Genomic DNA, 15,792 nt, shown 5'->3' on the forward strand with positions numbered 1-15,792 from the left:
CTACTCCACATCAGCCCTCAGTTTGTTCTCAGTATTTAAGAGTCTCTTATGGTCAAACAAGTGTTTTGTTTGTTGTAGTATTTGAAGTTAAGGACCAAATCCTAAATATTGAATGTTTATCTGATTTTAGAGATGGTTTCTTTAAAAATGTTTGTTTAAATTTTTTAATTTTTATTTTAGAGAGAGTGCATGAATGAGGGAGAGGGACAGAGTGGGGGGGGAGGAGAGAGAGAAAGAGAGAGAGAGAAAGAGAGAGAGAATCTTAAGCAGGCTCACACTCAATCTAGAGTCCAACCCAGGGCTTGATCCCACGACCCTGGGATCATGACCTGAACCAAAATTAAGAGTAAGACACTCAACCGACTGAGCCACCCTGGCACCCCTAAAAATGTTTTTAATTAAACAAATTACAGATGAATAATATATCTAGGAGAAATCAAATAAGATAGCAATATATGGAAAGAGAAACCAAATTCTTTCTGCATCTCTCCCTCTGTTTACCCCAATAAATAGTAATCACTCCAGTCAGTTTGATATCTTTCCAGATCTTTTATTCTGTGTGTGTGTAGTTTTATTTTGTGTCTGTATTTTCTTTAATAGATTCCGTATGTTGGTTGATCTGCATTCTATCTTCCATGTCCATATAGTTCTATCTCATTCTTTAACTACTACATATCATTCCTATGCATAGAGTTATCATATTTTAAGTTTATCCCATTAAAAAAAAATCAAAACAGTGCTCTTGCACTTGTATTACACGAGCTTACCATTTTAAATCTGGAAATGGTAAGGGCCATTTGGTTTCTTCAAGTTTGTTTTCTGAGTAGGCAGAACACATTAAATTCTTCATGGAAACTGAGAGAGGAAGCAAAAATTAGTTAATTAGTTGGATTATTTCAACTTTTAAAAATGCCTGGATTATGTTGTACTGTTCTAGGCATATGATTTAATGCAATTGAAACTGCGTTGTGGTTGCATCATTGAACTCCCACTTGCGGTTGGGAAGAACAAAAATGATTACGGTTTTTCTGCAGGGAGACGGGATAGATAAAAGCACCTTATATTTAGTCTACATAGATTTTTGGTGACTGTAACCAGAAAGAAAGACCATCCATGAGGGTAGGTACCCTGTGTTTTCCTTGTTAGAACACAGGTACCCTGTGTTTCATTATTAGATACCAGGCACCCCCATCGTGCCTAATGTGACAAAGACATGAAGTTGTAGGAATGAATGAATGGTGTAGAAATGTTGTATAAATGAAGCATGTCAGTCTTTGGGCCATGAGTGGAAAATGACTTAGCAGTTCAGGCTGCAGAGATTATCTTTGAATCACATTGGCATTAATACATCTATAATTCTGAGCACTTCAATTTCTGATAATTTATCCAAGGGCTTGTTTTGCTCTCTTGCTGTCTTTCTTGTGTAAGTAGTGTTTCTCTCTCTCTCTCTCTCTCTCTCTCTCTCTCTCTCTCTCCCTTCTGGACCATATTTTGTGCTTTGCTATTAATTTGGCCATTCTGTGATCGAGACCATCTGTAGGCTAGGAGTTTAAAGTATCCCTAATGCTTCATCATGCTTCATATTCTGGCATTATTACTTTTGGAGAACCTATAACTGAACAACTAGTTTTTACTATGTGTGTAGTGTTCTTCCTGCCCTTTTTCAATTTCTTGGATGTGAGCTGCTCTGTCAGAGCAAAGGACTATGAACCATGTCTGGCCTCAGCTTCCACTTGCTGCTGAAAAAGAACTCTTCTCCCATAATTGTTTGGGTTTTTTTGTTTGTCATTGGAGCTTTGTAAGTCTATATAGACCCATATTGCCATCCCACTGGAATGTAATCTCTGTGATTGAAGGATGTGAGGTTCACAGATGTATTCCAGCACTTAGAATAGTACCTGGCGTATAGCATCTTTGCAGTAAGTATTGTTTAATGAACAGTGTGTGACAAACCTACCCAGAAGACTGAGTGAATCTTTCATGCACAGATCTTGTTTCAGATCAAGGGGTTGTGTTCCAGTTCTTTATGTAAAGCTTTATTGAGCTTAGCTTATATGTAGCTTAGCAGCACTTTATAACTTCATAACCAGTATCATTTGCTAGGCTTACTAAGAAGATTCCTACTGCAGTGCTAAGTACTAAGAAGATACATACTTACCCAGGGATAAGGAGAGAGGCCTTAAACGAAGTCATCTTCTGGGCCTGTAAGGCTGGGATCCAAGCATCCTGTGACATTAAACTAAAATCTTGATGGAGGAGTGAACCCTCACAGTCCCAGGGAGCCTTTTGGGTGTATCCTGTGGAGGCAAAAGTTCTTATCTTTTTGGTTGTGGCATTATGCAGAGTTCCTGGAATTCCCCAGGGAACCTATCCACTAGGTCATGCCCCAGGAGAGCTGAGAGGCAGTTTATTGTTGTGTTTAAGAGCTGGGGATCTACAGCCAGATCTCTTTGGTGCAATCTTGATACCGCAATTTCCCTTATGTGCCATCTGCAGCAAATTACTTATTTTGTGTTTCAGATACCTCATCTGTAAAACGGGAATAAAATAGTACCTAATTCATAATGTGGTTTAAGGATTAATATAGATAGAGGGTTTTCAACATACCTGATATGTAATACCAGTGCTCAGTAAATATTCGTATTTACTTATTTGATACAGAAACAGTTCCTACCTTTTTACTCATTTTTTTTTATTTTTTCAATATATGAAGTTTATTGTCAAATTGGTTTCCATACTACTCATTTTTATTCTAATATGCTTTCCTGAGAAGTGTAAGAAGGCACAGAGGTATAGTTGATATTTTGGGAATTTCACACAGGCCATGTGTGGAGGTGTGTGGAGACCCATGGAGGTGTGTTGAGCATTAGATGGCACATAGTATCAGCTTCTAAGGCCCTCATCCATCATCATGTGTCAGGTGGAAAACAGGTGGAGAACCTTTGATCTAAAGAGCTCTAATTATCTCCAAGGTGGGCCGTGCTCAATTTGACAGTGTCATGCTTTTTAATATTTGAAAGTTTTGGAATTGCTACTATGGGATATAACCCTGTCTTCTTCAACCTCTCTCCTGCTTTTGCTTATACTGTATACTATGATGCTCCACTTCCCACACAGATACCCAAATAGCTCTGACTGCTGAGATATTTATCTTACTTTCAGCACATAACTTGTTGACATGTTACTGGGTGCTTGGAATTTTCATTGTTAACTGGGTTTGAATCCCACTATTGCCAAGCTTTAGGGTTTTTTTTGTTGTTACATGTGATGAAAGTATCTACCTCATAGGATTGTTGTAAGGATTAATAAAAACAAAACAGCATAGTACTGAGCATTCAATATTAGTTGTAAAGTTAATATATTTGTCCTCATCATCATGGTGGTCATTATTGTTCCGTGTTTCAAATCAGCAATGAAATACAACTTTGCACTATTCCTTATTTCTGCTTGGAACTGGAAGACTAAATGGAATGTAGCAGCTCTCTGATTGAAATGTGCTGTGGGGCGCCTGGGTGGCTCAGTCAGTTAAGCGTTCCATTAAGCGTTTGACTTCAGCTCAGGTCATGATCTCATGGTTTGTGGGTTCGAGCCCCGCGTCGGGCTCTGTGCTGACAGCTCAGAGCCTGGAGCTTGCTTCAAATTCTGTGTCTCCCTCTCTCTCTGTCCCACCCCTGTACACGCTGTCTCTCTTTCTCTCTCAAAAATAAGTAAACATTAAAAAAAATAAAAAAAAATTGAAATGTGCTGTAGCCTTCCTTGTGCAGTAAAGATTTAACTACCTTCAAGGGCATACAGGGAGCTGGAACACAGTAAGCCTGGAGAGTTGGCTTTCCTGGTCCTGTATTCCAGCTCCTTTCTGCCCAAATGTTGTAGCCCGGATTTTCATTACACACTCCCCTTGGTGGCTTCTCTAATAAAATTGCAGCAATGTAATTTGCATTCTGTCCTTGAATCAAGGCCAGAATTAGGAAGTACATTCAGTGCTTTTGGTAGCAAAACTCTGTAATAGTCTGTGAGTTAATTATGTTGATAACAAAATACGAATTTTTATGTATAACCTCCAGGTTACCACTAGATTTGTTACACTTCTTTTCCTTTAATGTGAAAAATATCCCGGCATGATGGATGGTATCATCTCTCCCTTTTACAATCAAGAAAACCGAGGCTCAGAAAGTTTAAATAATTTGCCTAAGTTGCTCAGCTGCTCAGTGAGAGAGTTGATTCACTCCACAGCTTTTTTTCCCTCAAAATTAGAAAGTTCAATCCCCAAATTAGGTTCAAAATATTTCTCAGAGAAATTTATAAATGTATGGCTACATACAGAGAATGGGGCGGGGGGGGGGAGGGGGGACAAAAAAACCCAAAAGTAAATAGGTGGAAAGAAGGTGTGGAGAAGATTGAATTGATGAATATGGACCAACTATAAAAGGTAAGAAGCAGAAAATATTATTCAAGCACTTTTGGTATTGAACCAATTCATAGAAGGCAGTTGACCTGATGGAGGATTTTTTTTTTTTTAGTAGTGTCACATTTTAACTTGGATTCAAAATTCAAACTTAAAAATGTATCTAGAAGAGAGGGTGAAGATAATATCAGTGGAAAGGAAAATGTAGAAATAGAAATGTTATGTATATTTATCAAAAACACATGATCAAGATAAAGTGTTAAATATATGTAAGCTAAGTGAGGGTTCAATGTAGATATGGTTCAGAGAAGGCTAATTGCAGATATTCTTTGATTCAGGTAGAGAAGATTCAGATAAGTTTTCTGGAGTTTGTTGCCATAGTATTAAATTTAATCTCTCTAGAAATGAGATTCCAGTGTGAAGCTTTTATCTTTTATTTATTCGGAATTTGTTTAAGCAGGGTGCATGGAGGTAAACACTGAATAACTACTGCAACTATCTGAGGAGGTACCTGGAATACACTTCAGGGTCAGATGAGAATTTCATTAGCTGTGTGTTAGCCTGTCATATCTGTCACTCTGAGGTTTTAGCTTTTACCTAAGAAGCCCACCTTATTTAACATTTTCACTTGATTAAATCCCTCCAAGAGGCTCAAAGTATGCATCTCAATTTACCTGTGATCCAGCTGCATATACTTAAGAAATACTAAATATATCTACTTGCTGGCTTTCACCCCCCACCAACCTGCTCTTCTCAGACTTCCGGGTTTGTCAGGGAGGTCCTCATCCACACAGTTGTCCAGGCACCAAAATGCTGAGGTCACTTTTCATTCACTGACTCCAGTCTTGCCAAATCTGGTAGTTCTTCATTTGGAGTGTATAGTTTGACCCTTTGTCTTCATCGCAACTGCTTGAATGTTTTCCTTTGTTTGCTATTGGGGAAAAGATCATGTTCGTTTTTTTTTTTTTTTTTTTTGAAAATTCCCACAAGGCTCTCCAAGTAGTTATTGAAAGACATTGTTCTGGATAGTGCCTTTTCTGTTTTGCTTATTTTAGTTACTTAACCTTAGTTTTGCTGCTAGAGTATGTCACTAGAGAGCCACCTCTATTGGAACAGTAACTTCCAGTTCTGCCTAAAGAGATCATTTGCATGAGAGTTACAGAAGAGGAGTTGAAAACATTAGCTGTTAACAGTAATAAAGTCACTTTCCTTCTATGATTGTTTTGAATTTGAACAATAAATTCATCTGTTTTGACTTAAAAGGTAAAATATGTTTGAAGACAAATATTTGCAACCCGCTATGAGAGAATTCCTATCGTACAAAATTATTTTAGGAACAGGCTAATTATATTTACATGTGGGCAGTTGAACATCCAGTCATCTGAGGGGATGGCAAAGTGTATGATCATTCGCTATTTTAAAAGTGTATTGATGTATTATTTTTTTTTAGGAAGAATGAATTTTTTAATTTATTAATTTAAGGAGGCAAATGTTTTGTGGAAAAGATTATCAGGAATGTAGTCAGGCCTTAATGGCAATTTTCTTGTGGGGAATACTAGAAGGGAAGAGATAATTTCTGTTTGAGACTTACTGTAAGTTGAGAATACTGACACAATTGAGAAGAGCATTAGAAGCATTGCCTAATTTATATGTGAGCATTTCTTAATTTACATGTCTGCATTTGTTTAGTCAACAAGTTAACTATGTCTTGTTCAGATAGATTTTTTAAAGATCTTTGGTAAAAGACTCTCTCCCCATTGGCAGATTTCCAGTGTCTTTCTATTGTGCAACAACCTGTACGTATCTTTTCAGTTGAAGTATTACCTTAAGGAGGCCCTGAGTTTGCAGTTCAGTAGGAATCAAGCTGAGTGGTGTAGTGGAAAGGTCTTCCTGCAGATGGTCTGACAAGATGGATGGCTAGCTGTGGGATGGTGGGAAAGCCAGACTTCTCTCTTGGCTTTGGCTTCCACTCTCTAGATTGAGAGTTAGATTGAGGACCCTCCCTACTCCGGATTTCTGATTTTGTGGTGCGACCCAAATCCCTTCTGAGCTGTTGGAGAAAGGGTGTTTGTTTCATAGCCTTTTCTGTTCTTCAAAGCTGGCCTACCTGTTCTGGAGTTTTGGAATTTATTTTTTTTTATTTTTTTTTCCTCTGACTGAAGTTAAGTGACCTAAACAGATATTGAACTCTGGCTCAGGTCATGATCTCGCCCCACATCAGGCCCTTGGCTCTCAGTAGAAGCTCACTTTGGATCCTCTGTCTCCCTTTCTCTCTTCCCCTCCCCCTTGTGCTCTCTCTCAAAAATAAACATTAAAAAAAATTTTTTTTTTAAATTCTTTAGTAGAAATAATGGTACACAAATTGGTCTCTGTCATTACTCAACCTTCTTATGATGTTACCGTACTTAATGCTGAGTAATACTAATTAGGGTGGTGCTGGGTATAGACATTTTGCATTTTGAGTCTGAGAAGGTTTTAGCTTCATTTGAGTTACTGAGTCAACTCTGCTTTGTTCAGTATTTCAGAAAAGTATCTTATACATGGGCTCCAAGTAGTATAATTCTAAAATGTTAATTGCATTTAAGAAGCTCTAAGAAGTTCAGTAAGCAGCCCTGTCACCTTCACCTTCATTGCGTAGCAGTGAACAGTGGAGATAATGGTGAAGTAATTTTATCCATTTATTTTGAAAAAGTCCTGGTGTTGGTAATTTTTATCTGTGAAGGGCCAGATAGTAAATATTTTAGATTTTGTGGGCCATGTGATCTCTGGCACAGCTATTCAACTCTGCCATTGTTGATCTCTGACACAGCTGTTCAACTATGCCTTTGTAGAGTACAAGTAGCCATAGAAATGTAACTCTATGGGCATGACTGTGTTTCAATAAAACCTTATTTATGTAGACCTAGTTTGAGATTTTTTTTTTTTTTTTTTTTTTTTTTTTTGAGGGAGGGGGGGTGGGGAAAAAAGGGGGGGGGGAGGGAGAAAGAAAGAGAATCTTTTTTTTTTTTTAAATTTTAATTTATTTTTTTAATTTACATCCAAGTTAGTTAGCATATAGTGCAACAATGAATCAGGAATAGATTCCTTAATGCCCCTTACCCATTTAGCCCATCCCCCCTCCCACAACCCCTCCAGCAACCCTCTGTTTGTTCCCATATTTAAGAGTCTCTTATGTTTTTGTCCACCTCTCTGTTTTTATGTTATTTTTGCTTCTCTGCCCTTATGTTCATCTGTTTTGTCTCTTAAAGTCCTCATATGAGTGAAGTCATATGATATTTGTCCTTCTCTGACTAATTTTGCTTAGCATAATACCCTCTAGTTCCATCCATGTAGTTACAAATGGCAAGATTTCATTCTTTTTGATTGCTGAGTAATACTCCATTGTGTGTGTGTGTGTGTGTGTGTGTGTGTGTGTGTGTGTGTGTGTGTATTTACAACATCTTCTTTATCCATTCATCCATTGGTGGACATTTGGGCTAGGAAAGAGAACTTAAGCAGGCTCCATGCTCAGTGCGGAACTCTGAGCCTGTTGTGACCCTGGGATCATGACCTGAGCCCAAATCAGGAGTCTGACACTTAACTAACTGAGTCACCTAGGCACCCCTAGGTTGAGATTCTTGAATGGATCTGGTGGAAGGTCCAGTGAAGAAGGCACTTGTTTGATGAAAACAGCTGTTTAAGCTTCTGGCAAAATTGGCTGCTAACGTGTAGAGCCTGCTAACGTGTAGAGGAGTTACAATAGTGTTTATGTAAAAATAAAAGCAGTGGTTTGAAATACCAGACTACTAAGAACTGCTCTCACAAGGAGTTCTCTTTCCAAAATGGCATAATTTTGCTTTCAGTGAATGCTTACAAGAGTCTTGCATAACGTATTATTAATTTAGAAGCTATTATCACATTTAGGGTTGAGTTTCTATTTTTAACTGACATACTGCCTTAAGTTTGCCAAAATCTGATTGCATTTGGAAGGAAAATGGCATTGTTGCTATTTCCTCTGCATGATAACATCTAAAATAGGCAGCTGGCAACAGGGAAGAGTGAAGGTAAAGGGCAAAAATATAATCCTCTTGGAGCTTGTGTTTTTTTTCTACTGAATTTCAAATCTAGTTAGATTGTGCTTTCCTTCACTCTGATCTTTAAAATGCCTCACGTATTTTCTACATTCCATAACCCCCTCAGGTAAATATTTTTATTTATTTATTTATTTATTTATTTATTTAAAGTTGATTTATTTATTTTGAGAGAGAGAGAGAGAGAGAGAGAGAGCGCGCGCGCGCGCACGAGTGGGGGAGGAACAGAGATAGAGGGAGAAAGAGGATCCCAATCAGGCTCTGCTGTCAGCACACAGCCTGAGGCAGGGCTAGATAGATCCCATGTACTGTGAGATCATGATGTGAGCCAAAATCAAGGGTCAGACATTGAACCGTCTGAGCCACCCAGGCGCCCCAACATATTTTTATTATTGAGGTATGATTATAAATCATTCCGTTAGAATTTAACCTTCTGATTCACGTTGACTAATATTTTTATTTGCAATCTGTGTTTTTCAGTGTTTAATAATCTAAGTTATGTTTCCCTGAGTACTTCCGTTATAGAGCAGGAGTAACTGATGTAAGGTGTACCAAGTGGCTTAGAAAGCATCTTAAAATAGTTTCTTTACAACTGCTACATTTTAATTTTTTTAATGTTTGTTTATTTTTGAGAGAGAGAGAGGCAGAGAGAGAGAGACAGAGCACAGGGGTGGGGGGGGGGGGGGGCAGAGAGAGAAGGAAACAGAATCTGAAACAAGCTCCAGGCTCTGAGCTGTCAGCACAGAGCCCAATGCAGGGCTCAAACTCAGAAACCATGAGATCATACCTAAGTCAAAGTCAGACAACCGACTGAGCCACCCTAGTGCCCCCAACAACTATGACATTTTAGAGCTTAAGAAATAGAAAAGATTAAATAGATTGGCCAGAGTTATTCTTAATACCATATTTAAGGTCACACTTTTGTGTTTTTATTAGAACCATTGGTTTGGTAAAATCCCTCAACCTAGTATTATTATAAAAAGTGTATTGTATATGGGGTTGCAATAGACTTAGGGTTTGTGACCAGTTTGAGGCTATAACTGGATGGTTTTTTGCTCAAAGCTTCCTTTTTGTTTCTTTTAGAGTAATGGTGTCAGGATGTCATGCAGCCCCCAGTCTGAATCCCTAGGAGGAAAGTTTTGAACAGAGTTTTGAAAAGTGTGGTTATCAGATTTTGATGTATCTTTTTAACAGTTATCCCACTTAAAAAAGACCAAGAGAATGTGGAATCAGATGTTGCAAATTTTAACTCTGTTTCTTCTCAAGGCAGATATTTCCTATAACGATATAAACTGATTTCATACTTCAACTTCTCGATTATTCATAAGCTGTTGTATGAATATTTTCCGAATAGATACAATGAACATTTTATCTCTCTTTCTTGGCTTCATCATTTTCCATAATTTTATCTTCTATTTCACCTATTCTCCCCTCTGCTTCTTCCGTCCTTGCTGTCACTGCATCTGGTTTATTTTGCATCTCATTTATAGCATTAAAAAAAATTTTTTTTTAATGTTTATTTATTTTTGAGAGAGACATGGCATGCAGAGAGAGAGGGAGACACAGAATCTGAAGCAGGCTTCAGGCTCTGAGCTGTCAGCACAGAGCCTGATGTGGGGTTCGAACTCTCGAGCTGTGAGATCGTGACCTGAGCCGAAGTCAGACGCTCAGCCGACTGAGCCACCCAGGCGCCCCTCATTTACAGCATTTCTTAATTCGTCATTACTATTTCTTAGTTCCTTGATCTCTACAGCAATCCTTGGTCTCTGCTGTCTCTGCTGTCTTCTATGCTTTTTTCAAGCCCAGCTATTAATCTTATGACTCTTATTCTATGACTTATCTTATGACTGTTATTCTAAATTCTTGATCAGATATATTGTTTATATCTGTTTTGAGCGATTCTCTAGCTGTCATTTCCTCCTGGAATTTCTTTTGAGGAGAATTCTTCCATTTCATCGTTTTGGCTAGTTTTCTGTCCTTTACATGTTTTAATAGCTTGTTATGTGTATTGTACTTGTGAGCACTACTATACTAAAAAGGGGTCATACACTGTGTAGGGCCTGGCCCTTAAGAAGGTGTTTTTGGAGTGTGTTGCATGCTCTCTGTTTTTGTGACTGTGCTTGCTTTATCTCCCTACTTGGTAGTAGTGGTTTGAACCTTCCACCAGGTTTGCTTTGATTTGTTCGTTGAAGTAACCCTGGAAAAAATTTAAAAAGGGGAGGGTGGTGGAAGAAGCCTTATCCCAAACAAAGAGAGAAATGACAGGGGCAGGGAAAAAGAAAAGAAAAAAAAATTACCAGCAGAGAATCAGGGAAACTATATGGCTTAATCTAGAGAGAGAGAGAGGGAGGAAAATAAAGAAGAAGGAGATACAGAAGAGGTGTAAAAAGAATAGGTTAAAAATGTCTGTTTAAACAAACCAACCAGAATAGAGAAGGGAAGAAATAAGAGGAAGAAAAGAAAGAAAAAAAATGTATGTATATATGTATATAAAATAAGAAGTGGCCAAGAATCAAATCAGAAAATACAAAACTGCTTGTCTGATATTTGATGGTGCCTTGGAACCGGTGACTGTGCTGATCTGGAGGAGGGGCCCTCTCGTTCTATTAGTGTCCATCTCACTCCCGTAGATATGCAGTTACCAGGCGCAGAGGGGTGGGGATTGGTGTAAACAGGTCCTGCCTCCACTGTGGGCCCTCTGTTCTGTGACCTGAAGCCCCACCTTGTTGGTGATGGGGAGAAAAATGGTGACAAAAATGGTGACACCCCAGTCTCTACTCCCCAGACTGGGAGTCCCAAACCACACTGTTCAGACAATGATACAATGAACATTTTAAATGAAGTTCTTTGTCCTTTGTTTTAGGAGCATTATGAATATTAAGTAATTTTTTTTTTTTTTGTGGTCAGGTTGATCCATTGAACCCTTTATGAAAAAAACTTCCATTTGTCTTTAATCTTGGTTGGATTCCCTTTTAAGAAACAGTAGCTACATTCTAAAATGTGCTTAAAACTGTTAGGTTACAATGGAACCTAACAATTTATTCTGACAGCAGAATAAATGTGTAAGAATAGCCAAGAAGAAGATATTTGCAAACGACGTATCAGATAAAGGGTTAGTATCCAAAATCTATAAAGAACTGATCAAACTCAACACCCAAAAAACAAATAATTCAGTGAAGAAATGGGCAAAAGACATAAATAGACACTTCTCCAAAGAAGACATCCAGATGGCCAACAGACACATGAAAAAAATGCTCAACATCACTCATCATCAGGGAAATACAAATCAAAACCACAATGAGATACCACCTCACACCTGTCAGAATGGCTAACATTAACAACTCAGGCAACAACAGATGTTGGTGACGATGCAGAGAAAGAGGATCTCTTTTGCACTGTTGGTGGGAACGCAAGCTGGTGCAACTACTCTGGAAAACAGGATGGAGGTTCCTCAAAAAAACTAAAAATAGAACTACCCTACAATCCAGCAGCTGCACTACTAGGTATTTATCCAAGGGATACAGGTGTGCTGTTTCGAAGGGACACGTGCACCCCCATGTTTATAGCAGCACTCTCAACAATAGCCAAAGTATGGAAAGAACCCAAATGTCCATCGATGGATGAATGGATAAAGAAGATGCGGTATATACATACAAAGGAGTATTACTCGGCAATCAAAAAGAGTGAAATCTTGCCATTTGCAACTATGTGGATGGAACTGGAGGGTATTATGCTAAGCGAAATTAGAGAAAGACAAAAATCCTATGACTTCACTCATATGAGGACTTTAAGAGACAAAAGAGATGAACATAAGGGAAGGGAAACAAAAATAATATAAAAATAGGGAGGGGGACAAAACATAAGAGACTCTTTTTTAAAAAAAAAAAAATTTTTTTTTTAACGTTTATTTATTTTTGAGACAGAGAGAGACAGAGCATGAACAGGGGAGGAGCAGAGAGAGGGAGACACAGAATCTGAAACAGGCTCCAGGCCCTGAGCTGTCAGCACAGAGCCCGACGCGGGGCTCGAACTCACGGACCGTGAGATCATGACCTGAGCCGAAGTCGGATGCTTAACCGACCAAGCCACCCAGGCGCCCCAAGAGACTCTTAAATATGGAGAACAAACTGAGGGTTACTGGATGGGTTGTGGGAGGGGGGATGGGCTAAATGGGTAAGGGGCACTAAGGAATCTACTCCTGAAATCATTGTTGCACTATATGCTAATTTGGATGTAAATTAAAAATAATAAAATTAAAGAAAAAAGAATAGCCAACAAAACAAAAACCCTAGGTTAATAGAAAGAATACTGAGGATTCTTAGACAACAAATCAAAATAGAAGAAGGAAGAACCCCCAGCTGTATATCTCCCTGATGGAGTAGACTAAATACTGTCCCATAGAGAAGACACAGAACTGGGAACTAATGATCATTTTAGTACCTATAATGTGGCAGGTATTTGCTTGTTTGGGAATTGACCATACCCTCTATTTTTACATAGAAGGAAATAAAGGGAGCCTAATTCAGACTTTGTATGTGTTAGAGAGAGATGTGTTTCAGGATCTAAGATGGAGGATGTAGCCATGTAGGCTACATAGTCATGTAGGCAAGGGAAAAAAGTGTTCTATGAAAAAAAGTGGAATGAGCTATGGCATGGAGGTAAGTATGAGAGATGTTAAACACTGGGTATCTCTAATTATTCAGTAGACACAGTTGGTGAATGAAGAGGTGGAAAGTCATGGTATGAAGGACCAGGTTGGAAAGGATTGTTGGGTTTTAAATATAAAGGGCATTATTTACCAGGCTATAGAGTCAGAACTTTGCTCTAATGATGGCAGAAGGCCCTGAGGGAAGCTTGGGTTTGTATCTTCTTTGATTTATTAGCTGTGTCTATTACCACTCTTGCCCCATTAATGTAAAAGAAAAAGAGGAGGATGGAGTTTAGTTTGAAACCTTTGTGAATTTTTTTTTGTTTTATTAGGAAGAATTTTTTTTCATAGTGTATCTAAAAGCAGAGAAAATATAAAGGTTTTCTTACAGCTCTGAGATTAGGAGTTTAAGACTTTTGGTTCTGATTCTGGTTTCATTACTAATTCTGGCAAAGCATCTAATCTCTTTTAGTTTCATTTCCAGGTCAAATAAAATGGGTTCTTGGACCCTTCTTTTTGCCCAGACCCTTTGGATCAAGGAGGGGGTGAGAATGGAGGTGGATACACATGAAGAAAGCAGGCAAGCACACTAGTTGTCCTCAAAGCAGCAATAATGGTTTAATGAATACTTCTGAAATTATTTCTTCTAAGGTATTTAGGCAGAAAATATAAGGACAGTAGGGTGTTGTAATTGAAAAGGATGGTTTCCTGGTGGTTGAATTTCAGGCACTCTGTAGCCTGGGTGGAAAACAGACCCTAGGACCTCACAAGTGAACTCTTAAGGCCTTTCTTCCATGAGACAAATTAAGAAAATGATTACTTGTATCCACCTTATTGCCAGGATGAGCCAAATTTGTAACAGAATAAGGTGAAGTTTGTTGGCAATGTCAGGTTTAGTTCTTTTTTACTATTACAACAGTCATTGTTTTATTCTGTATGGGCCAGTTATTGTCTTGCATTGAGTTGGCCTGTTTGCTTCCATTATCTCCTAATTGTAGTCCCACATTATCTTGTCAAGTTATTAACCTTCTTAAAACACAGTTTTCATCATGCTATTTCCTTAATTTAAAAACCCGCAGTACCATTTTTCTATTTGTTTGGGTTTCATAGAACCTCTGGAATAGTCTCTGTGAATGGGGAGAGGGATGCTTGGGATGTGTCTGAGTAAATAAGACAAATCATATTATTAATTTATATTGTCTACATAAAACTCTTTTTATTTGGTAAATATCTTTCACTCTGAAATTACCTAAGGAATAAGTTTCTCACTAAAGATTATGTCATTGAAGGTACGTAGTCTTGGGTTGGTGAATGTGGTGTTCTAGGGTTTCTAGCAAAACGCCTATCCATCTGCCATTTATAATAGGAGGGGGGATGCCTGTCATTGTTACTTAATAATTGATTTTCTCTCATCTCTGACAATTGGACTATGTACATGATAAGCAGAAAGAAGATAAAAAGGAAATTTGTCTTTAAAAATCAGTTATGTTCCACCTCCCAACATCTTGTCAGCATCACCATTCAGTACTCAGAGGATTGCTTTTTTTGCTGAAGTGGTGATTCTAATTGTCTGGCAGATTTCAGGTGCATCAGTGTCAGATCTATGAGCTTTCCCAGCCTGTATTACTTACTGATTGCTAGAGCAGAATGTTGTTCACAGCACCAGCTACTAGGCCAGCTCTGATTTGCTTTTGGTAGAAGAAAGGGGAAAGAGTATCCTTGAAAAGTCAGTGTGTCAAAGAATAAAACAAAGATCATTGGGTCTGATAAACAGAACCAAACAAAATAAAACTAAGTTTATTCATTTGCCAGGCAAAGAAACATAGTGAAAAATTGTCAAGGAAGAAAAGCCTAGGTTTTTAGTACTAGAAAGAGTGGGAATGGTGGTTAGTCTAATATGGGTTTGAAAACTAGCATTTTGAATAGGATAGAATGAGTTTGTTGATCTGTGTATAATTGGTGAAACAGGTCCCATTGTCATGACTAGTATTTTGTTTCGATATGTCCTAGGCAGGTGCTGCTATACATGGAAAACTTTCCTTTTATGAACTTCTAATCCTAGTTCCAAAGCTGATTAAATCTCTTCCGAATGTTCTGGACCAAACCAACCCTCTCAAAGGCCCCTGTTGGTGTGTGAGCCCTGGGGTTTGCAGTGAACAGTTGCAACTTCTAGAGTATTCACAGGAAACCCCTGAATCTACATATGTGGGGAACTGTGGTGCAGTATGTCCAGTTAGAATATAGCTTCCTTTAGCATATGCCAGCCTTCCCAGAGGATACAGAATTGTATGTATGAGGGCATTTGATAAGTATTATTTTTTTTAAGTTATACAAAAACTTGGGATATGTGTATGTTTCTAGATAAAGAGATTCTTTAAAAAGTTAATTTCTCTTTATCTTAATATTTAAATACTTTTACATTTTATTCTTCAGTGCACTCTTCAAGACTAACTCACATTCTCTTAGGATTTTCAGCTTCATGGAGAGTGGCAATTCATGAACTCTCACAAGGTCTGCTAGATAATTTTGGTCCTTATTGGAAGGCCTTGCTTTGGATACCCCCAAATCTTTGAATTTCTATTTGAAATGCATGGCACTCAACCACTTTTATTTTTTTGGAGAAAGATGTTTGTGTTACCTTGGATTGTCAGCACTGTTGTAGGTTGCTT

At 38.2% G+C, this 15,792-nt stretch overlaps 1 protein-coding gene across 3 annotated transcripts in view; it reads left to right on the top strand.

Moving 5' to 3' along the window:
- The window catches only part of PEAK1 (pseudopodium enriched atypical kinase 1), a 309,056-nt gene that overhangs the window by 18,229 nt on the left and 275,035 nt on the right, over positions 1–15,792 (top strand). The window lies entirely within an intron of this gene.

Source organism: Panthera uncia (assembly GCF_023721935.1).
Source record: "Panthera uncia isolate 11264 chromosome B3 unlocalized genomic scaffold, Puncia_PCG_1.0 HiC_scaffold_1, whole genome shotgun sequence".
In the NCBI taxonomy this organism is placed as follows: domain Eukaryota; kingdom Metazoa; phylum Chordata; class Mammalia; order Carnivora; family Felidae; genus Panthera; species Panthera uncia.